Source organism: Rattus rattus, chromosome 18, assembly GCF_011064425.1.
Source record: "Rattus rattus isolate New Zealand chromosome 18, Rrattus_CSIRO_v1, whole genome shotgun sequence".
Taxonomy (NCBI): Eukaryota; Metazoa; Chordata; class Mammalia; order Rodentia; family Muridae; genus Rattus; species Rattus rattus.
Window position 1 is genome coordinate 9,588,845 of NC_046171.1, and position 20,400 is coordinate 9,609,244.

A 20,400-nucleotide genomic window follows, 5' to 3' on the forward strand; every position below is an offset into this window, starting at 1 on the left:
CTATCCTTCTGGTCCAGGTTACAACATCTTTGAGTCCTAACCTAGAGGCCAGTAAGTCAATATTTGTCAAAATTTTTGGTGTCACAATCTCTACCCATGCTTAGACATTATGTAGTGTCTTTCATGGTGACTGTGCTTGTGTGCATTATATCAATCTATTTCTATCATGATAGGAACTGGAGTTTTTGAGAGTTTTGATTCAATGCAGATATTGATAACTAGTTGTGTGTAAGCTGAATGAAAAGAGAAAGAACTCTTTTCCAACAGGAAACGATGCCGTCAGCACAGCATTTTGGATAGTTAACATTTCTGGGAGTCCTAATTTTCATCTTCCCCACCACAAATCATAGGATTTTGTGTCTTCCTTTTAGCATTTTTTTTTTAAATTCGAAACACTGAAAATTGCAGTTTTGCAGATATATTTTAGGGGAAACCATCTCAAGACTCACTTTCATTTGCATGCATTTTTTGTGTGTCTCTGTGTGCATGCAAGGAGTAGGGACTCTTAAGTTGCAGAAGAGGCAGTGGAAAACCCTGGATCTGGAGTCATGGAACATGTGAACTTCTAGACTCAAGTGCTTGGAAATCAACTCTGGTCTTCTGCAAGAGCAGCAAGGGCCCTTCACATTAGTTTTCTTTTGAGACAGCATCTCAGTATGTATCCCTAGCTGGCCTGAAAGTGGCTTTGTAGACCACACAGTCCTAGCACTCACACAGCCATCTCCTGTTAGCCCCGAATCGCCGGGATTAAACGACTTCCCCCACCAAGTGTTCTAATTGTAAATTTTTATCATTGAGACATCACTAAATGGGCACAGGTGGTACTTCCTCAAAGTTGTCTACACTAACACTTCAAACATCATTGAATCCTTCATTATTGACTGTGTTCACATCCATAGGAGAATCTTGCACAGTGAATGGATGCTAAGTTAATAATTGTTATTTTGGAGTAGGATTTCTTTTTTGACCAAGTCCTTTTAGTACAAATTGTCAAAAATCCAGTCATTAATATGGCCACATGTTTTCCATAGTAAACTTTGGAAGCATTAAGGCCCTTAAGTTGGGTTGGGGAATTGGCTCAGGGGGAGGGCGCTTGCCTAGGCAAGCGGAAGGCCCTGGGTTCGGTCCCCAGCTCCAAAAAAAAAGAAAAAAAAAAAAAAAAAAAAAAAGAAGCCCTTAAGTTGATGTGCAGAAGTCAAGTATGTAAAATCACTAATGCTTTCTTGGGAGCTTAGATATTATCTTGTTGTAGTAAACAGGGGATGTTACTGGTGGGTGATGAACGGACGTTACTTTTTTTTATTAGATATTTTTATCAACATTTCAAATGTTAAGTTCTTTCCTGATTTTCTGTCTATAAACTCCCTATCCCATTCCACCTCCCCCTTCCTCTTATAAGGATGTTCTCCCACACATCCACCCACCCCTTTTCTGCCTCCCTGTCCTGAAATTCCCCTATACTGGGAGGGGGGGTCGAGCCTTGGCAGGACCAAGGGCTTCTCCTCCCATTGATGCCCAACATTGCCATCTGCTGGTACACATGCAGTTGGAGCCATGGGTCTGTCCATGTGTACTCTTGGGATGGTGATTTAGTCCCTGGGAACTCTGGTCGGTTGGTATTGTTGTTCTTATAGGGTTACAAACCCCTTCAGTTCCTTCAATCCTTTCTCTAACTCCTCCAATGGGGACCCCATTCTCAGTTCAATGGTTGGCTGTGAACATTCACCTCGGTATTTGTAATACACTGGCAGAGACTCTCAGGAGACAGCTATATCAGGCTCCTGTCAGCATGCACTTCTTGGCATCAGCAATGTTGTGGGGGGTTTGGTGACTGTGTGTATATAGGTTGGATCTCCAGGGGGGCAGGATCTGAATGGCCATCCTTTCAGTCTCTGCTCCAAACTGTGTCTCCATATCCCCTCCTATGAATATTTTTGTTCCCCCTTTTAAGAAGGACTGAAGCATCCACACTTTAGTTGTTCTTCTTGAGCTTTATGTGGTCCGTAGGTTGTATGTTGTATAATCTGAACTTTTGGGCTAATGGCCACTTCTCAGTGAATGCATACCATGTGTGGATTTTTTTTTTTTTGATTGGGTTATTTAACGCAGGTTGATATTTTCTAGTTCCATCCATTTGCCTATGAATTTCATGAAGTCATTGTTTTTGATAGCTGAGTAGTACTCCATTGTATAGATGTACCACATTTTTTTAATCCATTCCTCTGTTGAAGGGCATCTGGGTTCTTTCCAGCTTCTGTCTATTATAAATAAGGCTGCTATGAACATAGTGGAGCATATGTCTTTGTTGTATGTTGGAGCATCTTTTGGGTATATGCCCAGGAGAGGTATAGCTGGGTCCTCAGGAAGTCCAATGTCCAATTTTCTGAGGAACCTCCAGACTGATTTCCTGAATGGTTGTACCAGTTTGCAGTCCCACCAACAATGGAGGTGGGACATCCACATCCTTGCCAGCATCTGCTGTCACCTGAGTTTTTTTTTTTTATCTTAGCCATTCTGACTGGTGTGAGGTGGAATCTCAGAGTTGTTTGATTTGCAATTCCCTGATGACTAGGGTTGTTGAACATTTTTTTAGGTGCTTCTCAGACATTCAATATTCTTCAGTTGAGAATTCTTTTTTACCTCTGTATCCCATTTTTAAATAGGGTTATTTGATTCTCTTGAGTCTAACTTCTTGAGTTCCTTGTATATATTGGATATTAGCCCTCTATCAGATGTAGGATTGGTAAATATCTTTTCCCAATCTGTTGGTTGCTGTTTTGTTCTAATGACAGTGTTCTTTGCCTCACAGAAGTTTTGCAGTTTTATGAAATCCCATTTGTTGATTCTTGATCTTAGAACATAAGCCATTGGTGTTCTGTTCAGGAAATTTTCCCCAATGCTCATGTGTTCGAGATTCTTCCCCACTTTTTCTTCTATTAGTTTGAGTGTATCTGATGCACTTGTACTCAAGCTTTGTACATGGTGATAAGAATGGATCAATTTGCATTCTTCTACATGCTGACCTCCAGTTGAACCAGCACCATTTGTTGAAAATGCTATTTTTTTCCATTGGATCGTTTTAACTCCTTTGTCAAAGATCGAGTGACTGTAGGTGTGTGGGATCATTTCTGGGTCTTCAATTCTATTCCATTGATTTACTTGCCTGTCTCTGTACCAATAGCATGCAGTTTTTATCACTATTGCTCTATAATACTGCTTGAGGTCAGGGATGGTGATTCCTCCAGAAGTTCTTTTATTGTTGAGTATAGTTTTTGCTATCCTGGGTTTTTTGTTATTTCAAATGAATTTTCAAATTGCTCTTTCTAACTCCATGAAGGATTGAGTTGAAATTTTGATGGGGATTACATTGAATCTGCAGATTGCTTTTGGCAAGATGGTCATTTTTACTATATTAATCCTGCCAGTCCATGAGTATGGGAGATCTTTACATCTTCTGAGATCTTCAATTTCTTTCTTCAGTAACTTGAAGTTCCTGTCTGTCATACAGATCTTTAACTTGCTTGGTTATAGTCACACCAAGGTATTTTATATTATTTGGGACTATTGTGAAGGATGTTGTTCCCCTAATTTCCTTCTCAGCCTGTTTATCCTCCATACCTAAACACAGTAAAAGCAATATAAAGCAAACCATTAGACAACATCAAACTAAACAGAGAGAAACTTGAGGCAATTCCACTAAAATCAGGAACTAGAAAAGGCTGCCCACACTATTTCTACTTATTCAATATAGTACTCATGAAGAGCAATTGGACAAGAAAAAGAGGTCTAAGTGTCCCCTCCAAATCCTTCCGCAGCCCACCACAGCAATGATGAGCAGTAAGCTCTCAGGATAACATTTCCAGTTTGCATCCATGACCATAATCTTAACCATTTCAAATGCTTACAGATTTCTCTGGTGAAATTTGTAGTAATAACATACAGTGAGAGTTCATAAAGTTTAGTTAAACATATGAACAAAGAAAGACTTCTAAACTTAATCAACAACATTCTCCTTTTTAAAAGTAAAATTAAATGGGGCTGGAGAGATGTCTCAGCAGTTAAGAGCACTGACAGCTCTTCTACACGTCCTAGCAACCATATGGTGGCTCACAACCATCTGTAATGGGTTCCAATGCCCTCTTCTTTTGGTGTGTCTGAAGATAGCTACAGTGTGTGCATATAAATTAAATACATAATAAATAGCTTAAAAATCTTAGAAATAATAAAGTGTAATAACACAACATCCACCCACTGAACAAGACTCATCCATGAGCATGAATGCAGCGCTCTATGAATTCAATGATGTTTCACATTACAGAATGTAGGCAGCACCTGTGTCAGCCTAGTGAAGTATCAAAGGTCAAAAATCTCTACTTTAACTAGTGAAGTTACCCACACTTTTAATCTCAGCCCCGAGGGCACAGAGACATGTAGAGTCCTGGTGAGATCATTCTGATCAAAATGATCTGAAGATGTTGGTAAAAATATTCCCCCTGTAACTAGAGAGTCGCAACTATCGTGGAGAGAACCAGAGTTGGATTTTGAAGTCTAGGAGCTTACAACCTCCCGTGCATCCTCCTCCAGGGTTTCTAATGCTCTCTTCTGGTCTCTGCTGACAACTGCACTCCCATCATTCAAACACACCTAGACACACAATCATACACATAAGTAAAAAAAGAAAAAGAGTTTAAAATTATTCTACTTGTACATTTCTGTGAAGCTGGAGTTTTTATCTACACATGAAATTAAAAGTTTCAAAGAATCAGAATACAAGGATCTCTACTGGGAAACATGAGGACTGTAAGGACAGGCAGAAGTGTCAACATCTATTATTGTCATCCTATCTCTAGATCCTGGAAAATAGTTGTTCCATCTTATAAACATTATTACTAACATGTTCATTCGATGGAGTGTCTCAGAATTCTCAGTTCCTCACTTTGTGAACGTGGATTGCTCTCTAAGCCACACAAACTTATACCTTTAAGGAAAACTCAGTTTGTAAGATTCAGTAGATGACCTGATATGTCAGTGTTTGAGACTTCCTGATTCAATGGCTGCTGGCCTAGACTCAGAGGATGTTGCGGGCAGAATGAACAGGACAATTATCAGGGTAAGTATCTTTTCCTTTAGGATGCTAGGTCCCAGACCAGGAGCTGATCTGGTGAGGCAGGGCACTAGAGAGTTCTGTTCCAGTAGTTCATCTTTCCATGACCCACCCAAACATCCTCTCTCACTACCTTTGTAAATTCTTAAGAGAACTCAACCAGTCTGCTTTGTTCAACATTATGAAATGAACACGTAATAGCAGAGTGTGGGTCTCTGTCTCCACCCTTCCAACAGGATGAAGACCTTTGTTACTCAGGCTCTCCTCCTGCTGCTCCTGGTTGTGCTGGCCCTGAACAGGCATTGGCATTCAGAGCATGAGTGTGTGTGTGTCCATAGAAAAAGGACCCAACGTGGGAAACAAAAGGACTCCAGCCCTACGGCTGCAGCACCAGGAATGTCCCCCTTCTCTCTAGCCTGTCCATAACCTTCTGTTCCTTTCTCCGTTTTACATCCTGCCCCTGCCCAGTGCTCCCTCATACCAGCTGTCCTCAGGGGATGGGTTGTTGAGGACCATGGGGTCCTAGTGTAGAGTCAATCTCTAAAAGCCCACTGTACCTAGGGTCACACTGTGTTGGCTTTTTTGAAGTTCTCTGGCAGTTTGAGAGAATCAAGAGCAGAGGAGAGACTCCAAGGATGGAACCCTGTGCACCATGGATAGATCAGCAGAAGCCAGAGCACTGGGAGGAGAAAAGACAGGGGGCCCTGGATGATACTCAGTTTTTTAGAAAGTTATTTCAGAAACTGCTCCACACCTAGGACTATAGTGCAACTGGTGAGGGAGCCCAAATCAGAAATCCTAAATTTACAACTCTCCAAGGGGTTAACACAGATCCTCATGTTCAAGGTTTACCCTGGAAAATGCAACCCATCTCTAAAGAGAGCCAAGGGGCACTCTCCTGAATTTCTGTGCACTTTAAGACCAAACAAGTCCACTTAAAAAGGGCATATTGGAAGGACCCTGTCTAATGAGGGCCCTATCAAGGGTTGTGGACTGTTTGAGTTGCTGAGAAAGGGGTTCTTTACAGGATATCACACAATCCAGAGGAGGTACCTCTGAGATGTGCAGTCTCAAGGGTACTCCAGTCATGGTTGCTTTTTTTTTAAATTTGGTTTTCTTTTGGGGAAATATATGCTTACATCTATTTTAAGAAAACAGTGTGTATGTGTTTCAGAATATCACATGATACCACATGAATTCATGTACAAAGTTAATTGTCATATATTACTTAAAATAAATTTCATTTGAATAAAGTAACTAAGTCAGGTAGGTATGCTTTTTTGCATTTTGTAATGTTATGAAGAGGCAGAAGGCAAAAAAAATATTTTACATATCAAAAACTTTGTAGAATTTCCAAGAGATTCCAAGCCTGCTGGCATAATGTTGTCTCTCAGTTAAACTTTTTTTTTTTTTCCATCTTTATTAAATTGAGTATTTCTTATTTACATTTCAAATGTTATTCCCTTTCCAGGTTTCCAGGCCAACAACTCCCTAACCTCCCCCATCCCCTTCTATATTTGTGTTCCCTTCCCCATCCTCCCCCAATTACCGCCCTCCCCCTAAGAATCCCTTTCACTGGGGGTCCAGTCTTGGCAGGACCAAGGGCTTCCCCTTCTACTCGTGCCCCAACAAGGCTATTTTCTACTACATATGCAGTTGGAGGCCTGGGTCAGTCCATGTATAGTTTTTCGGTAGTGGTTTAGTCCCTGGAAGCTCTGTTTGGTTGGCATTGTTGTTCTTATGGGGTCGCAAGCCCCTTCAGCTCTTTCAGTCCTTTCTCTGATTCCTTCAACGGGGGTCCCGTTCTCGGTTCAGTGGTTTGCTGCTGGCATTCGCCTATGTATTTGCTGTATTCTGTCTGTGTCTCTCAGGAGAGATCTATATCCGGTTTCTGTCAGCATGCACTTTTTAGCTTCATCCATTTTACCTAGTCTTGGTGGCTGTATGTGTATATATATATGGGCCATATGTGGGGCACGCTCTGAATGACTATTCCTTCAGTCGCTGCTCTAAACTTTGCTTCCATATCCCCTCCTATGGATATTTTTTTTCTCCTTTTAAGGAGGAGTGGGAGCATCTGCATTTTGGTCATCCTTCTTCTTGAGCTTCCAGTGGTCTGTGGATTGCATCTTTTGTTATTCGAGCTTTTGGGCTAATACCCACTTATCAATGAGTGCATACCAAGTGTATTTTTCTGTGATTGGGTTACCTCATTCAGAATGATATTTTCTAGTTCATTCCATTTGCCTAGGAATGTCATGAAGTCATTGTTTTTGATAGCTGAGTAGTACTCCATTGTGTAGATGTACCACATTTTTTTAATCCATTCTTCTCTTGAAGGGCATCTGTGTTTTTTCTAGCTTCTGGCTATTATAAATCAGGCTGCTTGAACATAGTGGAGCATGTATATCTGTTGAATGTTGAGCATCTTTTGGGTATATGCCCAGGAGAAGTATAGCTGGGTCCTCAGGTAGTGGAATGCCCAATTTTCTGAGGAACCTCCAGACTGATTTCTAGAGTGATTGTACCGGTTTGCAATCCCATCAACAAAGGAGGAGTGTTCCACTTTCTCCACATCCTCTTCAGCATCTGCTGTCATCTGAGTTTTTTATCTTAGCCATTCTCACTGGTGTGAGGTGGAATCTAAGCGTTTTTTGATTCCCTGATGATTAAGGATGTTGAACATTTCTTTGGGTGCTTTTCGGCCATTTGATATTCCTCAGCTGAGAATTCTTTATTTAGCTCTGTACCCCATTTTTAAAAATAGGGTTATTTGGCTCTCTGAAGTCTAACTTCTTGAGTTCTTTGTATATTTTGGATATTAGCCCTCTATCAGATGTTGGATTGGTGAAGACCTTTTCCCAATCTGTTGGTTGCCATTTTGTCCTAATGACAGTGTCATTTGCCTTACAGAAGCTCTGCAGTTTTATGAAGTTCTATTTGTTGGTTCTTGATCTTAGAACAAAAGCCATTGGTGTTTTGCTCAGAAAATTTTCCCCAGTGCCCATGTGTTCAAGATGCTACCCCACTTTCCCTATTCTTTCAATATGTCATGTGATCAGAAGATCTCAAGCATTATTAGGCCTCCCTAAGTAGGTGATTGAGAATCTGTCAGGTGAATCAAATTGTTCCAGACCCTGGGATGTGCAAAGAAAAGCAGGTGAAATTCACTACCCTGTGATTGGAATTAAGGCTTAGCTTTGAAAAGAACAGTGGACCTGAGTTCATTCCCGTGCATCATCAAAGGGCCAACCTCCTGTTATTCCAGCCCCATGAGACTAGATGCTGTCTTCTGGATTGCAAAACCATCTCTAATCAGTTGGCATGTAATACACACACACACACACACACACACACACACACACACACATCTGTAAAACAAGTTTCAGCTAGTTGTGACGTTGTTGCATGTGGCCGACTAGTCTGCTTGCTATTACTGTGACAAAATACCACGCCCAAAAATCACCTGAGAAAGAAAGTTTATTTCATCTGACGAGTCCCAGGACACATTTCAACATTGAGGTAGGCATTCAAGGGAAGAACGTGGAGACAGGAACACTCCATGAAGCACTGCTGCTTACTGGTGCATGGGTCTTTGCCGGTAGGAATGTCTCCGCATCACAACCTCTTCAGAAGAGAGAATGGGGTCCCCAGGGATCAGAGTCACAGAGAGCTGTGAACAGCCATGTGGATACTAAGAACCCAACACAGCTTCCCTGGAAGAGGAATCTGTGCCCTTACTGTCTGAATACTTTCAACAGGTTCATGCTTTCTGCTTTTAAGCTGAGCATTCAGAAGGGAGATGCAAAAAACTCTATTCCAGATCAGCATAATCTACTTAGCAATTCCCAGCCCAGAGAATTTCATATAATTAGACTCTGTCTCCAAAAAGTCTTCTGGTAATATTAACAAAAATATTTAATTATAATAAACTATTTTAACTCTATTAAAATAAATGTTTAATGACAATTATTTAATAATATTAAAATATTGTTCTTATGACTACTGAGCTGTCTTAGCAACAAAAAGCCCTTGTTCTTGCAAAGGAGAACTGCATTCCGAGTATAGACCTTAGGCCACACACAACCTTTTTTTTTTTTTAAAGATTTATTTATTTTATTTATACAAGTGCACTGTAGCTGTCTTCATGCACACGAGAAGAGGGCATTGGATCCCATTTACAGATGGTTGTGAGCCAACATGTGGTTGCTGGGAATTGAACTCAGGACCTCTGGAAGAGCAGTTAATGCTCTTAACCACTGAGCCATCTCTCCAGCCCAACACACACAACCTTCTATTATTCCACTTCCACTCTTTATGTTGCCTTCTTTTTTATAGGCAACTGACTATATATACCCCCTGCACAAACATACACACATAGACACACACAGACAGATCTAGATACACACAGACACATAGATACACACACACACACACACACACACACACACACACACACACACACACACACACTGGGCCACAGACAAAGAGAGAGAGCCTGACAAAGAAAGACAGAGGCAGACATCGAGAGATCCAAAACCCACATATACATAAAGTTACAGATACACTATATATAGCCTATATATTTCTGTTACACTACATTTTCTCATATTTAAATAAAAAATGTTTAAAGACACAACCACCCATTATTTAGTGGGAACAATGAAGGCACTTAAGGGAATGTAATCATCCAAAATAGATCTTTCATTTACACCACATTTATGCTTTGAAAAATAGTTAGCTCTCTTTTAAAATATCATTCTTGCATTCAAGCAGTTATAATATCTTCAATATAGCAAATGTCTCAAGATACTTGGTACAGTGCAGGTAAATATGGATTGGTGAACATCCATAAATGCAAAATACCACTGAGGTCCATTCACTTCCTACATGTGCAAAGATCCTGATATCAAAATGTCTGAGAGTTGCTGACTTGTTCTTCCCAGGATGGATGCAGAAGGCTGTTGTCAACAGGACCAGCACAGGGAATAGTGTAAGTGAAAGAATAAAGATTTTAAACTATCCCCCACTGACCCTGCTGTGAGGACAAGTGCACCTCACAGCAAAGAATAACATAACACGTTTTGGGGAGGTAGCCTGGCCATAGCCACCACAAACCATTTGGCCTTGATAAGGACTGACTCAACAGTCCTGAGAGAAACAAAAACTAGGGTCAGCTTACCCCAGAAGCAGGGTGGCCTAGAGTTCAACTGAGCCCAAGTTACAAACCAATGAAATTGCTTTGTGTGACTGTTGCTAACTACCTATGTAATTTTCCCTATAAATACCTTTCCCTAATTGGGCTTGGGGTCAACGCCTTTGTCTCCTGTGTGAGATATGTGTCGTCCCCAGAGCTCTGGTTCCTCAAATACACCTCTTGTTTATTACATCAAGACCGGTTTCTCGTGAGTTCTTGGGGGTTGCGTCGTCTCGAGATTTGAGTGGGGGTCTTCCCCACCCCGGTGGTCTTTCATAAGCAACTTGTCTCTAGATGTAGATCCCAGGAGTTCATCTTTCTATTAACCAACCACCTGTCCATGTCACTCCCATAGAAAATTCTAAGGCAGGGTGCCTCCCTGATGTCAGACTTATGAAATGAACTGGGAACTGTCTTGATCCATATCTCCCGTCCCTCAGGCTGAGGTCTACTATGCTCCATGCTCCCACTTTTTAAGGAGGATGACCCTGACTCAGAAACAGATGGAAGCCTGTGAGTGCCACATATGAGTTGAATTCAATTGACACGAGTTCCACTTTCCTTTTGGGACTTTGGGAGGACCACAGGTCTGGAGGGAATCAGGGCACTGGGCTTGCAGACACAGGTGGAGAAGGGAGTGGATGTTCTGTTGGACAAATTGGGGATGTGTACCCTCCCTGGCAATGTCAGGCCATTTCCCTCTGGACCCTGCATTCACCAGTGTGGGTCATATGAAAATAAAAAAAAAAGCCTGATTTACACAAATATGTAGGGGAAATATTTTAATGCTATTACCAGATAATTTTGGATACACATCTTTGATACTACAGTAAAATAAAGATACATTAATATTTGTTTAAACAGGGTTCATGAGTCCTGCCTTGGACTTGAAGTGAGGAGAAACTGTTGATTCTTTTTTTTTTTTGGCTGTGTGGCCAGCTTTGTGCGCCAACCTGTATAACTATTTAAATAAGGTTATTGTCAATATTGTCTTTTAGGGTTTTATTGTAGTGAAGACATGCCATGACCATAGCAGCTATTATGAAGGAAAATATTTAATGGCAACTGGCTTACAATTTTAGTTGTTTAGCCCATTATCATCATGGTGGGAGGCATGGAGCCATATAGGCAGAGAGGGTTCTAGAGAAGGAGCTAAGGGTTCTACATCCTAATGGGCAGGCAAGAGGAAGTGAATATCACACCAGACCTAGCTTGAGCATCTAAGATGTCAAAGCCCAGCCCCTTAGTGAAAAGGCTTCCTCCAACAGATCCACACCTACGTCAACACCTCCTAATAGTGCTACTCCGTATGGGCCAAGCATTCAAATACATGAGTCTATGGGGGTTGTTCCTACTCAAACCACCACAGTACACATCCATGCATGTAAATCTCCCTTAGTGTTTCAGTTATATCATCTTTCAGTGTACAGTAAGACCAAGGTGCGACATCAGTTCTGAGCAGTGGTGCTAGAGAGACAGTAGCACTTGAGATTTAAGAGCCTTCTTCCATACTTTCTACCCAGTTCTGTTCCAATGAAGAGAATTCCAATGTTATACTCATACATTAAAAATATATTCATATATAGCACTTTGATAGATAATGTGCATTACATATAATACATATCTGGAGATATTGCCTAGTAGCTGTGTTCAGTGTATTTTCCTTATGTGCACAAGACCCTGAATTTGAACCCAAATATGTAGGTTTGCTGGGAGAGAATTGCTGTCACCATTCCTGCTTGGGTATAGACCCTGCGTGCTCCAGTACCAACATACCTGGTAAGGTGTGCCCCATTGCTGCAATAGTGCCTTATCTGTTGCGATGCAGCTGAGTATTTTCAAGTTCAATTTAAGAGGGGTGGGGGTCGGGGGACTCACATCAAGCACTGTCACCCAGTAAGCCAGTGGAAAAGACTATGACTGTCATAGGTCCCAGTGGAGAGGCCACGGCTCTTGTTTTGCTAAATGGACATGATGCACCTGCAAAACTGCCTTAAGGACATTGGTGTTTGTACTCAGATTGTGTTGTCATCCTCATTCAGTCCTGGAGGGAAAGTTTCTCTTTGGAGTGGTGGAGTACTCCAGAGATTCATAAGTGGTTAGGATCCTGAGAACAATTGCTTTTACTGTGGCATCACAATGCATAGCCGTAAACAGAGCATGGAAGTTGCACATCTGTCACTCACTCACACCCAAGGCTTTGAGGCAACGTCACACAAGATGCACAAAGAGAATGAAGGATCCAGTGGAGTAGAGCTATGGAACACTTCCTTCTGGAGAGAGACCTTGGGAGCCCTGGAAACTGTCAAGGTTTGCAGAAGACTTCTCCAAAGATTACACAAGCAGTCGGACCTGGTGGGGAAAAGAGAATCTCCTCCCAGCACATTGCATGGTTTTATTTTTATTTTTTTATTTTTTTTGTGCAGGAATGATAAGGATTCAGCTTTCATATGTTGGCGTGGGTTTTCCAGGGATGCATTTGTCTTTGAATCATCCATGGACCTGTAAGTAACCTTGAACAGTAGTATGAACCACCCCAGCAAACTGACCAGCTCAGTTAGCTGCATTTCCAACTGGAAAGCAATTGGTTGCACCTAAGGATGAGCTGATTGCCCCAATGGGATAATTTTTTTTTCTACCTTTAATGAATAGATGTCCAATCACGAGTGAATCTATATCTACTCCTCTTTTCCCAAGACACACAACACTTTGCTTTCTCTTTTCTTCTTCTCTTTCCACACTTACTCACTTCCAATATCTTTTTCACTCTTTCCTTTTCTCTTTTTCTTTCTTTTCATTTCTTATGTCTTCCTTTCCATTTCTTTTTCCATTCCAGTCCCTTCCCTTTGATCTCCCTTCTCTACCTTATTCCTTTTTCTCACCAAAAGATGGCTTTCATTATTTCATGTGCAACTTATGTTGCTTTTTTTCATCACTGCCATGATACTAGAATGGTGCAGCCATCTCTGCACCTCTGATCTCATCAGACCACTTGTATCGGAGCACAGAGCTCGTTCAGCTCTGCTTTTCTCTCCTGTAACCACCATTTCTTTAGCCTTCACTAATTTCAATGGCCTTAAGTGTCATTAACTGATGTCACTCCCTGCTTTTCTCTAGTTTCATCTAGAGGTCTTCAGTATTTTCAAACTATCAACCTGGCCACTTCATTTATTTAATTTTTTCTATAATTAATTGTTTTCTCATGTATTATGTTGTAGACCGAGTCTATACCAAAGCTGGACTTGAACTCCTTTTTAGGTTCTTTTTTTTTTTTTTTTTTTTTTTCGGAGCTGGGGACCGAACCCAGGGCCTGCAAGGCAAGCGCTCTACCACTGAGCTAAATCCCCAACCCCTGGACTTGAACTCCTGAGCCTCCTGCCTCTACTGCCCAAGTGTATGTGTGTGTGTGTGTGTGTGTGTGTGTGTGTGTGTGTGTGTGTGTGCCATCACATCTGTGTTTTTCATTTTTCTTCTTTTTTCTTATGGAGATTGTGGTCTTATTATATAGGATGAGCTAAGTCTCTGAGCAAAAAGTGATCCGCCCATACAATCCTCCAACAAGTGTCAGGCTTGTGCCATCACTGCAGACCCCTGTGCTTCCATTGGGCATCTATAATCAATCACTTCTACAGCAATCACCTGCCATTTCCCATCTGGACATGTGGTCCTTCCAGACTCTGGGAGGGAGATGCTGAGGGAGACAGCATCTCTCAGTTACACCATGCCATCAGTGTCTTCCATTCCTTTCTGTGTTTGTACCATAGAACCAATGCACTGATAAATACTATAAGTCCCATCTTGAAACTGTGTAGAGAATTGAGTCCCTTCTGCTGTTTCAGTTGCTCACATGGCAGTTGAAGTGGCTGTCATGTCCAGCCTAGAAGACTAGATTGTGCCTTAAACTTTTCTCTACCATGTCATTCAAAATGTCCATGCTTTAAGCAAGGTTGCCTTTATCGTCTTCAGTACCCACAAGTCCTGGAGTACTTCTCATCTCCTCTCCCATAAGACTACTCAACACATGCTTTTTTTTTTTTTTTTAGAAGAAGGTATATCCTTTTGCTTTAGGATAGAATGTTCTATAAATATCTGTTAAGTCCATTTGGTTCATTACTTCTCTTAGTCTGTCTACGTCTCTGTTTAATTTCTGTTTCCACGATCTGTCCATTGATGAGAGTGGGGTTACTCAACACATGCTTAGAGCCACTTTTCCCCTAGAACATAGAGAGGTTGTGGTCATGGGTGTAAGCACTGAAAGATCCTCTTGCTTACTAAGAACACAGCGACAACCACAAGTAACAAACCACACAACCACAACTTCCTGCAGACACATGACGGGTTCCTCCACGTCCTTCAGATCTTTCTTCACAGCCCAGTGAAGGCCTTTGCTGAGCACCCCAGTAAAAGCAATCACAAGCCTTGTCTCACATCCATATTTTGTACTACCCATCACCTAGCACTTCACATGTCCTGTAGGGACACTTACTCTGTTTGAGTGACTTCTCTCTTCCACTCAGACATTGCAAGCAATACTAGCCTTTTGACCTTTGTTGTATCCTGCTGCAAAAGTTCTTTGCCATGTAGACAATGTTCAGTAAACATTGTTGAATTGATGAGTCCCTCTTTCCTCTGGAGAGATGTCTTCATTAGTGGCATTTGAGGCCAGTATTCCTCTGTGCCAGCTGTGGCACAAAGTCGTCATACACTAAGCACTCATCCTAGGCTACTCTAACAAGTGCTGTTCAATAGCACCTGCATGGAGTTCTGAGGACAACTGGGAAACTTTCTGTCCATCCACCATCAGATGATTGGAATCAGACCCCTAGGCTTGGCAACAATTACCTTTACCACCCAAATCACCAGCCCAGGGATTACTTTTATTTTCTTTAGAAGACGTGATCTTCAATTAATGGACCGTACCTTCAATGAAATAAAACCTAAGTCATATTCTTGTTTTTGGTTTCATGTTTTTCCATATGTACACATGTGTGTGTTGTGTGCATGTACATGGGTATGTGTGTTCAAATGCGTGTGTGAGTGATGTGCATGTGCGGACCAGAATTGACATGAGTGTCTTCCTCAGTCAAAATTCCCATTATTTACTGAGGTATGGTCTCTCATTGAACCCAGAGCTCACTGATTTGGATAGTCTGCCCAGCCACTTTGCTATAGGATTTCCTCCACCTCCATTTCCAGAAGGCTAGCATTGCTGGTGGGGATCCAGCTGTGCCTACTGGCTTTTCTTTGGGTTCAGGAGATCCAACACTACCATCCTCATGCTTGGTCGGTGATTACTTTATCCACTGAAGCATCTTCCTAGGCCCATGTTTTGGCTTTTGGGACAGAGCCTTATGTAACTCAATGTTGTACAGCTATTTCCTTCAAGGAAGTGCTCCCTTTTGATTGGAGGAGGTAGCGTCTTAAGACCCAGGAAGCTTATGGATTTTACAAGCTCAGAAGGCTCCTGAAACACATAGGGTCCAGTGGCCCCTCTCCCTGTCTATAAAAGCCATAAGCAATTGCCAAGAGACAAACAGTTTTGGCTGGGCAAGCTGCCTGTAAGTTGGGCTTTTGGTGCTGAAGTTACAAGGGAGTCATTCACGTTTTTTTAATGAACATTCCTTCACCCAGGCTTCTGTAAGTGACCATGCTGTATTCTTAATGACTGAGACAGTTTTCCTGTTCAAGAATCAGGTGTTTTAACATAAGGTTCTGTTCATTGAGATTTTCCCCTCTGGGTGACCCCCACAGTCACTTCACTTCAGTTTAGTGCTAGAAAGGTCTCTTGAGTAAAAGGAAAGCCTTTAGGACAACAGTGGATGCCTTCCTGGGAATCCATGCCTATTTCCATTTGACCTGAGAAAGGGGTATGGCTGGCTCTAACGTCATCAATGGCACAAGAGTGGTCATAAAACACTATGTGGGTCTTGAGGGCATTCAGAGGACTTAGCAGTTAAGAGCACTGTCTGTTACAGCAGATGTTGTGTGTTTGGTTCTTACTGTCTCCATTTTAGTTCACACTTGTCTAGGGACTTGAGGAACTCTTCTGATATCCACAGACTCTAGGCATGTAATTATTACACAGACAAAAGTACAGGCAGATAAAAAACACATAAAATTAAAAAAATACTCTGTGGACCTTCAGATAGTTAAAGGGAAGGACTGAATGTAACATGCAAAGGAAAAGAGCAGCTCAGTGACATCCAAGCAACCTGTCCCTCATTACTTCAGAGATTCCTTTGTGGCCTGCAGGAACAATGGCAGCCCCAGTTTGGTGCAGGGTGGGGGACAACTCCAATCTGCATACGTGTCAGCTAAGGACTTTTGTTCAGAAAATTCTGTTCAGGTGAAGATGAGATTCTTGACTGAAAATGGAAAGAATTTCAGGACACCCAGTAGGAAGGAAAGTTCAAGTTTATTAGGAAGAGAAATGGATAGACAAACATGAGTTGAAATAGAACGAGAGGCACCTAGGAAAGCACAGATACATCCAAGACAAGACATGTTTGCTATTTGTCTCTTCTTGCTTTGATTGGGTTTACTCATTAAGCAAACCATGGGCAGAATTCACCTAAAATTTTTCCTAGATCCTCATGTTCAAGATGGAGGATCATACATACAGCTCAAGGGAAACTAAAGTTAGGTCTCTGAGGAAGGTCTCACAGGCCTGCATCTCCTGGATCAGGAGAGATGACTGTGGAAGACACACAGGTCAGCGTGGAGAGGAGTGATGCTCAGGTCTGGCCTGAACTCACTTCCTTATGTCATACTGACAGGAGACAGAGACCTGGACTCAGAGGCCAGCTACTGAGAGAAAAGTCAGGAGCTTTTGAAGCCACACAAGGTACGTAACTTACCCTATAGAAGGAAGTAATGGAGAACAAATTCTGATTGGTAATTGTTCATCCATGATTTCTGACAGAAAGCCACATTAAAAACAAATCCAGGATAGCCAGCCAACCCAGCTCAGGAATGTGTTCTCCTATTACTTCCTTTTCTACTGACACATATGCATCAGATCTCTGGGCAGTGTCCACACCTATGGCAATAGAGAATAAGACCTGCTAAGAGCCCACAATGATAGGACCAAGAGAGAAAATATGTGATCACCCACAATGGGTACCTGTCTTCCCTAATGCAAGGTCTCAGGAACCAACTCAACACTTAATGACTGGCAGCCAGAGTGTGGATGCCTCTTTCCTACCTGTGGGAAGAACACAGTGAGAGACTGAGGAAGGAGTACAGTTGCAGGAGTGGGAGAAATCTCCTGGTCAAGTGGCAGGGGAGCTTCTAAAACTGTGACTGAAGTCTGTGGACTGAGGAGAGAACACAATGTACGATTTCATGTAAGGAGGACTAACTGGCCTTCTGTAGGTCTGTCCTGAGCAGGGACCATCTCTGTGACATTTCTCTGTCTGTAGAAAATCTGAATCAGGTCTCCATCTCCTCCATCAAAAGGGCAGTGGATCTTTCTATTATTTCCTTTATGCTTTATGATAGAGTTAGTGTCAGCCCACGGTCCCCAGTGCCTCTGTGGATACATCTTTCCTCTAATGAGGCAGGGTACATTTATGTCTTGTCCTTGAATTTTTAAGGGAGAAAGAACTCAGACCCTGCCCTTTCCTTACCTTTATTTCTTCCATATCCGAAGAATCACCATAGTTCCTATCACCAATGTCCCAAGAATCAGGCCGATGAGAATTGCCATGATGGGGATGGTTGTTGAAGGTTCTGGTGAGGGAAGGGAAGGAAGAGTGAGGATTCTGACCCTAGCTCTCAACCCTGATCCTGCCCTGGTTCTTTAAAGAGCTCACTTTCCCCTACAGCAGAGCTGTGCTCACATCCCCTCCTTACCCCACTTCAGAGTGAGAGGCTCAGGGAGCCCTTCGTGGTGCACATGACACGTGTATCTCTGCTCCTCTCCAGAAGGAACCATCACTGCCGCCCATTTCTGGAAGGTTCCACCCCCTGCAGGCCTGGTGTCTGGCAGCTCCATGTTCTGGGTGTGGTTGATCCCATCCCTCTGCCAGGTCAGTGTGATGTCAGCTGGGTAGAAGCCCAGGGCCCAGCACCTCAGGGTGACATTGCCATCAGGTCTTACTTGGTGGGTCAGATGTGTTTTGGGGGCATCTGAGGGGAGCAATTGGAAAATTCAGGTATTTTGCATTCCTCTTGGGGATTGATCAGTGCTCATGTGATCCTCCCTGGGACGGATGGGACACTTGGAAGAGGGAGGGAGCAGCGTCCACACAGAAGCCCAAACTCAGCAGGTGGATGATCTATTGATGGCAATATTTTATAATAACCATAAGCCAACCCAGCAGGAGACTCTGGGTCTCCCTCTATGCAAATAGAATTCTGGTTTTGACTGTGGTGGTGGTCTGAGGGATTGAGAAACCCTGGAGTCAGACATTCAATGTCATCATGCATAGACAGTGAACAGGCCTTGAGAGAGGCTATGATGCACCATGCAGATGGAAGGGACCTGCTGCTTAACTGATGCCCTGAACTATCCTGGGAGAAGTGTGAATCCTCTGGAGAGTCCCTCTGTCATGTTGATACAGGAAAGTGAGGAGCCCTCTCTCCCCTTTGATGCAAGACAGTGTAAGTATTCCAGCTGCTCCCTGCTGAGAAGGAAGCCTCAGGGAGACAGGAGCTCCAATCTCAGAGGCAGAAGGAGTTGTCAAGGGCTTTTCTTACCAGAGCGCAGCAAAGTTTTCTTTCCAAGTTCCAGGCATCTAAGAAGCCTTTCTGAGCATGTTCCTCTCAGGTAAGTCATCCAGCTTTCTCCTACTCCTTCGGTTTCCCATATGCTTAACTAACTTTTAGCTATCTCGCCTTCTGCTCTCCAAGAGATCATGTCCTCATTCAGAGTGACGTAATCGTAGTCATAATAGGTGAGCCGGTAATCACCTCGGAGGAAGGTCCCATCATTTGCCAAGTTGCAGCCAAAAACTTCCTGCAGAGTGCGATAATCTGCCCCAGCCCCATTCAGCCTATGGTCACTGTGAGGCTTCTCCCCCTCCCAGGATTCTGTCTCAATCTAAACCCCTAACCAGGTCACAGTCTGTGGTTCTCTCAGGTTAAAGTCTCCAGGGGCCCCTTGGACTACGTCTGAATCTCTGACTTGGGGTCCTGGAGTGGAGCTTATTGGGTCAGACCATGAGGGCAATGAGATATCCTGATCTCAGCCCTGAGGTGACTCACCATTCCTGCTGTGTCGATTTTCATTCACTATATACCCAAGAATCCGTCCTTTTGACAGTGTCAGGCTCACGACTTGTGCTGTCTCCTCTTCCCAATATTCAGGTGGCTCCTGCTCCATCCAAGCAGCCCGAGGTTGCATACTCGCATTGGGAGCTTGGCTGTCGAATCCCTGAAACTGGATGGAGTCTACATAGCTGACCTGGATCAACCGGGGCACCCATATTCCAGGCTCCAAAATCACAGTGTTGAAAGTCTGCAGCCAGTGTGAACCTGTGGGTGGTGCACATTGAGACCCTGAGTATTCACCCTGACCCAGAACAGGTTGGTAGCGAACAGAGCAGGGGTTTTGTGGGGCCTCTGGACCTGAGTGAAGGAGAGGGTCGGGGTCCTCCAGCTAGGGTATCAGAAAGGGTCTGCTCAGGCTAAGGAGAAGATGCAGGGATGGGGATTCCAGGTGGTGCATAGCATTCTGCTCCCCCAAAGGGCGTTTCTCTATAGGCCCCTCACCCACCCGCACAATACCCAGTCCGGTCCAAGGTCCCCAACAGGAGGAGGAGAAGGAGGGTGCATGGTATAGGATTCCTCATCTTCCCAGATCGTGAGTCTTAATCAGGACTGGTATCTCTTCACCTTATAACCCTAATGTGGCTGATGCTGGTTGGCTTCTCTTAGATTTCCCATAGGTAGTGACGTAGACCTGATGGGGTGGGTCTTGGAGAGATCAGTTCCTGGGGGTGGGGCGTTTCTAGAGTCCTGCTTCTCTGCCAGTAAGTCAGTGATTGTCAAACCGTTCAATGTCTGAGTCTCTGTGCATGCTTAGACATTGTATAGCCTTCCATAGTGACTGTGCTTTTTTTTTTTTTTTAGATTATATCAATCCATATCTCTCATG

General features: G+C 43.0%; 1 pseudogene; it reads right to left on the reverse strand.

Moving 5' to 3' along the window:
• Positions 1-17,931: 17,931 nt before the first annotated feature.
• Positions 17,932-20,095, reverse strand: LOC116887708 (annotated as a pseudogene).
• Positions 20,096-20,400: the final 305 nt, after the last annotated feature.